This window comes from Lethenteron reissneri, chromosome 44 (genome assembly GCF_015708825.2).
Source record: "Lethenteron reissneri isolate LAM-NWPU_2019-01 chromosome 44, ASM1570882v1, whole genome shotgun sequence".
Classification (NCBI taxonomy): domain Eukaryota; kingdom Metazoa; phylum Chordata; class Hyperoartia; order Petromyzontiformes; family Petromyzontidae; genus Lethenteron; species Lethenteron reissneri.
The window spans coordinates 10082829-10094366 of NC_083822.1; positions in this window are offsets into that span (position 1 = coordinate 10082829).

The window sequence follows — 11538 nt, forward strand, 5'->3', positions numbered from 1 at the left end:
CGTCGTGATTTATTTTTAATTTTTTTTATTTTCACCTACGTGACTTTACCGAAAGAACCAAATAGTATGGATCCGCGCAGCCACGAAAACTTCAAATCGAGAACACCACCTACATATTTGACCTGTGCTGTCTGTGTGCATGAACATAAATACTCGAACGTACATATGAGCAATACACAGAGGGCCTCATGCATAAGCAGGACTAAGGTACACGAGACAGGACCGTACAGATCTTGATTTGAAGCTTTCGTGACTGCAGGAATCTATACTCTTTAGATCTTTCGGTAAAGTCACCTGATGATGGACGCTTGTGTTGTGCCCGAAACGTCGTGATTTGTTTTATTTTCACCTACGTGACTTTACAGAAAGAACTGAAGAGTAAGGACCGTACAGGATATGAAAAATAAACATTGACACTGTTTTGTAGCACGATACAGTGTTGTATATGAACGGTACTAGTGGACCGTATCTCTAAAGTATACAACGAGAAACCTACATAGAAACCCTATAATATGTGAACAGGACAAATTAACCATCTGTTGTTGCCATATGCAGAACATTTGAGCAGTACAACTGGAACTTATATGCCAACAATACAATTCAACTCTGAACATTGGAGGAATTCTACTTAGGGGCCGTCCATAAATGACGTCACGCCATTTTGGACGATTTTGACCCCCCCCCCCTCAAATATGACGTCACAAATCTCTGCCCCCCCCCCTCCCAAAAAAATAAAACACGCTTCAAATGGCATTAAACTATTGTCATTGTAGTGCGTATTTAATGTGGCGCTGCACTATGATGTTGTAGGAGAAAACATTTATTAAAAAGTATATTTAATTAAGTAGAACGTGTTGTCACACATCGTCACAAATGTCTGACCCCCCTCCCAGGTGCGTGACGTCATTTATGGACGGCACCTTAACCATATCGGTGAACGCTATATACATACAGTGGCATCGTGGCGACATCATCCGCTCATGGGGTGCTGCAATTGGACAGGTGGGGCTAACAATATTTGATTTATCTCGCACGATCGCACCTGGGCTATGAATCGACATCGTTGCTACGCTGACGGTCTTGAAGATGTAACGCCGTAGGGTGCAGCCACCGTCTACGCAAACAATGGGGCCGCCGTCGTTGCAATACAATTGACGCGGATCTCATTAAGAAAATGTCCCAGAAACGGAATTATACGTCCGATGTACTGTAACTCAAGTTACTGTCGTTCAGAGCAAACTATCTAACGTTTCTTTACGGTAAAAAGGGTATTAGTTGCAATACTAAATATCTGAATAGCTACGCTGGAGTTACACTGGCATATACACCAGCAACCTCATGTATAACAATAATATAATTTTACAACATCTTTTTTTTTCTTTAAAGTAAACAACACGCCTATCCTTTAGGAATGTTTTAATTAGGAATTATCACCGCATGGCTCCTACAAACGCTTTCAACTGAAACGCTCGTCCCGAGCATTTCACTTTACAACATGCCTACGCTTGTTACGTTTCATCAACAGAACTACGGTGCAGTATATGTGAAAGACTAATAATTAATGATATTACTAACTCGTCACAAGCAGGACGACGACCACTCCTCTATCATTACGTGACAGCCCCATTTCCATGTCTTTTGCGTTGGCGAACGTGGAGGTGACATCTCCAAAATTGACGTCAACTATTTCCCTCCGTATGCAGCAGCAGCAACAACAACAACAGGTTCATAATCAACGTTTTTGGGTTTAGATCGCGTTATTTATAAATGTGTCGTAACCCTCCACCACCCGACACGGCCAATCAGCAAAAAAGTGTCACGTTGACAAAAGACAAAAAGTTCACTGCTTTAGCCCACCAGTGTGTTGAAGCGTGAAACCACAACATTTACAATTGGTTTCACGCTGTCTTTCCGACAGCCCTGTTCTTCACCTGAGGACGGCTGCTTGCGTTGTAGCCGATACGTCGTGAGAATTGTATTTTATTTTGTTTAATTTTTTATTATTTTATTATTTCCCTTCTACGTGACTTTACCGAAAGAACCAAGAAGATAAATTCAACATACTCGTCAACAACAATCGGCGACGTTTCAGGAAACGCTCCTTCGTGCTGTTGAGTTTTGTATATATGTAATCGGTCATCATCAATCCTAATCAATCCACTGCTCGATGGAACCCCCCCCCCCCAAGCTATTCAGCGTCTCTTGCGATGTAACAATGCACACACAGCGCCTGCTTGCTATGCAGGTTGCTGCGTGTGGATTGATGCACCGATGAGACTCAGCACGAGCTGAGTGCCTTCGTGCTCCTGTGTCCCCGTGATTCATGGTGGTCCTCCCTCTCGGTCGTGTTCCCACCTCTGACTCGAATTAACAACACGCGAAATGTGCTGTGCAGCGTTGTACATCGTGGTTCGGATGTCTTGACTCGCAATTAATTGACCCCAGACATTGTTTTGCCCTTTTCATGTTAATTTATGTTTGAAATAAACCTTGCTTTGAAAAAATGTTATGTTTTAGATCATTAAATCTGGGTCACAGAACATCTGGACGACCATGTACAACATGTGCAAAAATAGCTGTCAGCCTTGTCTAGGCCACCAGCTCAACAGCACTGAACGTGTGTGGCCATTTAGTGGCTTAGAACCACCCACTCAAGAGAGTTGAAAACTCGCAGTCATCTCAGCAGCAGCAGCAGGCGAAACGAGAACGCGACTGCAGACCTGTTTCGTCCTCACTGGGACTCATCAGTACGGGTGCCACTCCGTTCTTGGTTTCTACCAAAGCTCACACATCATCCCGTCGCTGAGCGACTTGTCACAATCTTAAAACTTGCACGGTATGTTTTAGCGTTGCGTGCGATACAGGAACGTATCTTGATTTTCTGATGACTCTTAGAGTTATGCGTCCCCTCGCCAGGCACGCGTGCTAACCCGCTACTGGCCGGGCATCTTTCCACCCCTATGTTGATGATGATCGCGCTGCGTGTCTACTGGCAATGGAGGCTTTGCAGGTATTTACAAAGACAAAGCCCTCCCCCCCGCCCGTATAGCCTTTAACAGACTGTTAGGGCAAGTGTTGTTAGCGAACACCAACTCGGTACGGCACATGGGGAGGGGGGGGTGATGATGACCAACACCACGCCCGGCCGCCTTTGTATCCCAAACGCGAATGTTGCACCGATTGCTCGCCTCCCCACCCAGCCCCACCCCTCCCACCCCCCACCCAGCCCCACCCTCCCCACCCTCCCCAACCAGCCCCTCCCCACCCTCCCCACCCCACCCAGCCCCTCCCTCCCTCCCCACCCAGCCCCTCCCTGCACGACGGACGGACGGACACAATAATTCCCTGTGGGCTGGTGTAACCAGGAGGTTCCTACCAGTATAAGGTAGGGCATTGATAATGGGTTGACAGGTATGCTGTACGACTACTGTCATAACAACTGCATTGTCTGTGGCGCTGTGACTTGGCAAAGCCCTTATACCCGGGCGCCGCCAGCAGTGTGTATGAGCAGGAAGCTGCACGGGCTGCACCTTTAACTCGTGACACTGTTCTCTCCCCACTCCAAAACTCAACGTTGGCCGGTCTCATTAATAATGTAAGTTCACCTTTGCCCATGGTACGCGTACAAATCAATAGCTGTTGCTGGTGCTGCATTTGCTTCACTGCACGAGCGCAATTAACACCCTTATCCTGACTGGGAGGGGTGGGTGGGGGGGCGGGATACACGTATTATAGGCTAGACGTTTCGGGTAATGACCTCCGCGTGACGCCGCGCTACACATGCATTGCCGTTGTTGCGCACTGTTGTATATGTTGGTTATCAAAATTTGTTATGTTGTATGCGTGCGTGGGTGAAATTATTATGTTGTATATGTGGGTTATGAATATTCAGTGAAAATAATAATAATTAAATGAAATTTGGCCAAATGTGTAATTATCCGGAAATATGTTAATTTATGTAATTATGCACATTTTAATTATGCCAATTCGAGAGGTAATCGTATTAATTATGCGAGTGGGTGTAATTATGATAATGCAAGTCGTTATGATAACCAGACCCCGCCTCGGTGATGAGGGTGGGTTATCGATCGGAATAAGGCAATTAATCGTATGCAGTTATGCAGGTGTGGTGTAAGTATGCAAGATTAACTTAGATTAACTCGGCATCGTTGTCTAGGTTCGTCTCATTCTCGCTTTAACATTCCCAGAGTGTGTATTCGTGGTTATATTTTAGGTCCCCGGTTCACCCCGTTATCGCTTTAACATTTACTGAGTATGTATTAGTGTGTTTATTAAGGTCACTAAGTTCAGATCTCAACGCAGAAGCAGATCTTATGCATAGATTTCAGAAAAGAATCACACAACCACTTCTGTATTGATCAATTTATTACTAATTCAACCTTAACTATGATATAGTATGCGAACTCTCAATCCCGGAACGTCAACACGGCATCAATACAGTATCATCAACGATTGTCTGATTTCACTTTGACAACGGCACATGGATCCCGCATAACGCGATGGTTGTTAGTGAGAGAGAGAGTCGTTAAAATATGCAAATACTATGCTAAGAAAACCTTAACGTTAATGAATGATTATACTCAATATTGTTCACGCAGTACCGCACTCCTTATTGATCATACGCAACCCTTATCACGTTGTTAGCACCTTGGGTCACGGGACAGTTGAATATTCTGTAGAGGATGCGAGTACGTGCGGCGATTATGACTGAAAGATACTTGAAAGATTATACGGCGATAAAAAAAACACAATCAAAAACAGTTATTATTCTTAAAGGCACCAATCTCAACAGATACATCGGCAGGTTATCTGACAACAGAACGGCTCGGAGTAAGGGCCTGCGACGGTGCTCCTTTTCCGAAGATCGTTATCTTATACCAAGTTTACTAATTGGGGACCAGATCACCTGATAAGGATCCGGTGGGCCACCACTCCCCACGTGAGCGTGGCTCGGCGGAAGGAGGTGCCAAGAATCAGTTCGTATTGATGGATCTGTTGGGAATTTATGCGATTAAGAGTACAGGCCACTAAATATTAAAGATAAAAATTACGAATACTCTTATAAACGACGGATGGCCATCACTTGGTCTCGTTGTGATGCCTTCCCAGCCACAGATGGCTTATGGGTTCGAGTGTGTTTGAGTGGTAAGAGTTGTCTTGAATAGTCAGTGTTCGGAGTCGATTCTTTATGTCAAACAGACGCCTGGTGGTCGTGTGGTGAGGGGGCGGTGCGCGTCATACGTATCAGTCGCTCCCCTGTCACCGTGGTGAACTGGTTCGGATGCCCGTTGATACGCTGTCGCAGTTCGGAACCCGGTCGGTAGGTGGCGCCCACAACTCGCTCGCAGCGTGCAGTGTTGGGTCGTCGACCAGGGTGTGCACGGAGCCTCGTCGCCAAACCGCGACCCTCACCACTCCGGCGGCAGCAGAGACCTCCGACTCGGCAGAGGTTGACCCACGCAGGCCGAGTTGAGCTGTCAAGCGGGTCTTGCCCGCCTGCAGAGGAGATGGGGAGCCGCTTGAGTCGAGCCCCGAGAGCCGGCTTTGGTAAGCCGATCGAACTCGGCTGAGTCCCAGACGAGCTGAAGATGAGTCGAGCCGACCCGCTGGTCGCACTCGCTCCTGAGCCGACCCTCCCGGTCGAGCTCGCTCCTGAGCCGACCCGCTGGTCGCACCCCCCACGTGAGCCGACCCGCTGGTCGCACCAATTTCCAATGCTCAGGATCCTTTCCTTTATGCCGAAAAATCCCCCTGGATCCCGCCCACAAGGCGGGGCTTCTTTCGATTTTTGCTGTGTCAGGATCTGTCCGTAGGCAGGTGTGTCCATGTGTGTGTCCGTACGTCCGTATGTCCTTGTGTGCATCACCCACGGTATATTCCGTTGTCACACTCCCTCCATAAAACCCACGAGCAAACAATCAGATGTTACAAATTGCCTCGAAGTCGTCTCTCTGTCTGGGTGCAATATTATCTCTTGTCTGGCCTTCTTCATGAACCCAAAACACAGACGTTATAAATCGTCTCATAGGCGTCTTTGTTCGTGTTGCACAACCTGGAGGGAGGGGCAACACTCTCTCCGACCCGGCGCACAAAGAAATGGTTAAAAAGTTTTAAGTTAACATTTGTCCCTTACTATTTTATGATTCTGTATGTAACCTAAGGTCTGTCGTTTCCCATCGTGGTGCTTGACTCAAGTGGAGGTGTTTCCCCGAGCGTATACACACTCCTATCCCGCGCTGCGGGGATACAAAGACGGCCGGGATCTCCCTTTCTCTCCGACCCTGGGTTTAACATCGTTTTTTTATTATGTATTTATTTCGACCTGGTGGTGATTCATCCCGTTATCCTGGCTTTTCATAAGTTTTACTTTTGTCTTTTCATGCATATGCTTATTATTATTAATTTATTTCCGATATCTTAGGTTAAGGGGTAAGTTTCTTGATCCTAGGAATTCGTATTCCTTGGTGTCTGCATGGTTATATAAGCGGAATATAGTTTACGGTGAATAGCGTTAACATTGATGTTATGTACGATATTATGTATTGTGATGTCTTTAACTTAACTTGTTTGTCAGGGCTTTACTGACACGAAGTTGCATTCCATAGCCCCGCAGTCTTTGCCCCACCCTATCTCTGCTCGCCGTTGTTGTTGCTGTCCAGCTGACGCCGTTAACTCAAGGCCTCATTAATTTCCGTCACTCCTTGTAGGTGAGGGCGGTTGAACCTTGGAGTCAGTTCTGGTTTTTGTCTGCCTGCTTCTTCTTGTGTCCCCTGACCCCGGGAGTTATTATTTCTACTTTTATGGCCTGTCGAAGCCCGACTCGCTGTTGCTGGGCTGGTGTCGTTCCCGGCTTTTTGCTTACGTTTGCAGTTCGCCGTGCTCTTAATTTCCTTCCCTCTTCAACCTTATATCGACTATTCGCTCCTGTCTGGGTGCGATTCAATTTTGACTTAGGAAGGTTCTGATTGTCATATGCTTCGGGTCGAGTTGTATAGAAAGTATTAAAGTATGGAAATAACATTTCATATTGACTTAATGATGGTGATGGTTCAGTAGGCGTAACTTGTGGCCTGGTTTAATTGGAGTGGGTGTGAATATCAATAACTTTAGCCTACCCTGTTGTTAAATTCCGACTTTAACGTTACTTTAATAGCAATACAGAATAATTGAGCTTTTTGTCTTAACTAGGCGAACGCGAACTTCTGGTGACCCCCGCAGCCTTGTTGTTCAGCTGGGTCTGCCTCCTTGAGAGATATACACCACTCTTATTCTCGTCCCACTGTGGCCATCCAACCTTCTGCTCTGGGAGTGTTATTCTTAATTTCAGGTCAAAGGCCCCCTCACGTTCAGACGTGCAGGGTTGTTTAAATCAGCTCCCTCCCCTGTGCACGTGTTCCAACTAGCTCGGAATCCCTAAACACACAATCAGTGATGATTCCTGGCTTTCTGTGGTTGTGATTTAGACAAAGGCGCCTCTGCTTTCTTCCATTGCCTTTGAGTCGACACTGCCCTATTATTTGCCCATGTGCTGAGGTCATAGAATTCGTTTTGACTTCAGTAATATTAACATTCAGTATTGGATTAGCAAATGGGCAATGGTTCATTGATGTAGCTCGCAGCCTGGTCTCCAATTTGAGCGAGCGCGAGGATCGATACTTTAGCCTACTCTGTTGTTGAATTTCGAATTTTGACGTTACTTTAAAACCATGCAGGATGGTTGGGCTTTTTGCCTTAACTATGTCTGGCTGACACTCCCACTGTCTCTGCCGCCTGCACGGGTGACATGTGCCCGTTCATCAGGCCTTATCTTTCCTTGAAGCAAGGTTGCAAATTCTGCCATCCTAGCCCTCCTCCAGTTCATTACTTAACAACACCTGGTGTTTTGCAGTTTGCTGCGCTTTTGGTGTGTTTAAAAAAAAAACAAGTAAAAAGATAATATATAAAAATCATCAAATATTATTAATCTCAATTTTGGAAGAAGGGTTAGTATACAACATCACATACTCGACCACGCCCGTCTCATGCGTCGGCTGCGTAAGAGCTCGTGGGTGCGTACGTCTGTTGGACTTCTTTCGCACCGTACATGGCCAAACTGCGCTAATCGGATGCGTCTCGGTCTCACGCCTAACGCAGGCGTCACACTGAGCACGCGTGGATGCCATGTGGATTATGCTGCTGTTGCTGATTATATAGATGCTGATGAAAATTGGTTTGGTGTTGGAAATGATGATGCTGCTACTCTAGCTGATGACGATGTTGCTGCTTACGCTGCTGCTGATAATCTGCCAATTATTTTGCTAGTGACGCTGCTGCTACTGATGATGATAATCGGCTGATGATGAAGCTTCTGCTAATGACGACGCTGCTGCTGCTACGACTGCTGCCGATACGGAACTAATGCTGAGCGCCTACCCAATCGCGTGCGATGTTTTTTTCGTTTTGTTTTCATTTGGTATAGCCCTGTGAGCCATTTGGCTCTTGAATCGGGTGCAACCGCAACAAACAAAAAACAAAAACATGAACAAGAAAACGTCTCAAAGTGACTATGCGCAAACAGTAAAATCCTCCAGACAAAGCACCGTACACCAACGCTCATTGATAACGCGAGCAAGCTGTCTCGACGTCTTGGCTAGGATCCAATGCTAAAGACCCCCCATGTAGCCTACACAGATTGCTGGGCCAAGTGCTGTCAGCGAGTAGCACCCATGACGGCCGACACGGCACACGAGGGGGGGAGAATGGCGAGCACCTCGCCCGGCCGCTTTTTGTATCCCCAGTGACGATGTTCACACATCGCACCGCAGTGCTCCATTGAGGCTGTGTCGAGCTGACGCAGGTCCCAGGACCGGTTCAGATAATCGTCGCTGGTGTTGACCGCGAGCGAGAATCGAACGCGGTTCGCTGGGATCGTCTTCACAGCTGGTTGCTAACAACACTTTCCCCAACAGCATGTGTAGTCTCCACGGGGTTGGGGATCTTTGTCTTTGTGAAGCGATGTGTGTTTTGAGTTATGTACGCATGCGTGCTAGTAGCTATGTGTGTAATATGTATGTAACGTATGTATCTACGTGAACAAAATGCATAATTTTGACTTTAAAATGTCGTGACTGCAGGAATTCATGTTTTTGGTTCTTTCGGTAAAGTCACGTAGATAATTTTTTTAATAAAATGAATATAAAAATAATAATTCGAAAATAATAAAAGCATCAACCCCTTTTATTATCTTCATTTTAAATTTTTTTTTTTCATTTTTATTTTCTATTTACATGACTTTACCGAAAGAACCAAGAATAAAAAAATACATAATCTATCAGCACCCTTATTTGCCATTTTAACGCGCGTCATGACATCTCGAAGCTTATAAGAAGTCGTTTCACGTCCATCTCTAAATCAGCTCAAGCCTCCCCTAAATCACGTGACCTGTGTATGGCCATCCCCACTCTGAACGCCTCCCCATCTCCCCGCCGCCCACTGTCTCTTCCCTCTCCTCTCATCATCATCATCACCACGTCGCCCGGTCATTCCTTCTCTACCTCATCCTCCCCTCGCTGTCCCGACGCTCCTTATCCTCTCTTCCTGCTACTCATCTCGAGCCGTCCATCCCGGCTTTCTCTTCCTCGCAATTCTCACCTCTCTTGACCCTCACCTCTCATTTCTCCGTTAATGTGCGATCCTATTCCTCTTATCTCCTATTGTCTTTCTGCTGCACGCTTCCCATACGTTACACCCTTCAGTCCAGTCCCTTTCCCGTGGTGCGCGCGCCACGGGTACGAAGAACGTTTTGCGTCAATCAAACTCCCACAGATCTCTAGGCACGATGAAACCGGCACCCACCAAATCACTGTAGCGATGAGCGCGCACATAACTGCAATGTAACCAAGTAGATCATTCCTCACGCGCTCCACACGAGCTCATCGTGCATAGATCACGTGACGACACGCCGCTCGTTAGTCTGTGACAGTGTCTGTCAGACCAGCGAGGCACACACACAGAAACGTGTCGAGAGAAGAACACTCGGCCATCTGTGCTGAACGCAAAAGCCATCGGCGCTTCTTGAGGAACCGCACTGTGGTCGTCTTGCCGTAGGTCAACATCAATTTGAGCAAAAAATGTGACCGATTTTACCAGCAACAGTGAGACGGACATAGATAACTGTGGATCGGTTTCGTCCGTGTGAGGTCTCATCAGTAACAGCATAGTCACCAACGATGGAAATATCTTTGTAAGTCTGATGACAATTATAATTGGTTTTTTACCCTTCTATCTGGCAACAAAAACTGACACCTTTTTTTACAAGGAGTCATGTTTGCATAGACCACAATGCCTGCAGCCATAATGCAAACAAAAAAACTGTCCTTGAAGTTTATGAAGTGTATGTGGAGATGGCCGAAGACAGGAATGATGGCCCGGGACAGGAAGATGAGGATGATGATGCATCTGATGACAATCATTATCAGTCTTGATTTGAAGCTTTTATACTCGTTGGTTCGTTCGGTAAAGTCACGTAGGTAGAAAAATAACATTTTACAAATCATCATGATCAGGACTTACAGTCTCACGGAACATCGGCTTGACTGGCACACGACGAACCCCACTCTCATATGGCAGAGCGACTGAGAAGTGTGTGGACGTGAGGTCACGGTTTCTCGGAGATCGCTCTGTGATATCCACTTCTGCGGACACGCAGGAGTCTTACGGTAGTCCGTAGCGCTCTGCGAGAGGTCCGAATGGTCGCTTCGTCCGGACACGTGGCGCCGATCTCGCAATGGGCGTAACATCTCCGACCTGTACACGACGGGTTATCGTCTCCAATGCCGATCCAGTGACCCCGGGGAACTGACCTTGGATGAACCATAGCCGAATGTGGGAAGACAGCCGGAGTAAGGGAGGGGGGAGGTATGCGCCCTCCCACCACCCCCACCACCACCAGTCAACACAAAGGACCCCCCCCCCCCCACTCACCACCACCGCCGGTGAACCCAAAGAACCCCCCCCACTCACCACCACCAGTGAACACAAAGCCCCCCCCACTCACCACCACCCCCGCCACCTGTAGCCGTGCTATTGTGCTCAGAGTAAAGTTGTATTTGCGAAATAAATATGCAACCACGGTCGTAAGCAAGAGTTGATTCGGGTGATTAACCCCGGGGTAATACATTAGCCGGGGGGATGAGTGACGCGGGAGCCACGGCGTTGTAAACATTAATCGTGTCAACCGAGCCCTTGAGTAACCGCTACGAACATTGCGGGGGGGGTGGGGGAGAGAATTGTTCCAGAAGGAACCTCCAGCCCGCGGAGACGGAGCGGCGAATCTCGGTTCGTGGTGCAGGTGCCAAGACGGATTGTAATGTCGCAGGGTGGCGAGAGACGCTTGGCCGACGGTTTGGAGAGGCCTTCATCCAGCAGCAGTTTATTGTTCGTGGATGATTCAGATGCTGATGATCTTTGAGGTCGTGTGCGGGAGTGTTGCGTGGCGCAGTCGACTCAGCCTTAAATGAAGCACGTGGTGCAATGTGT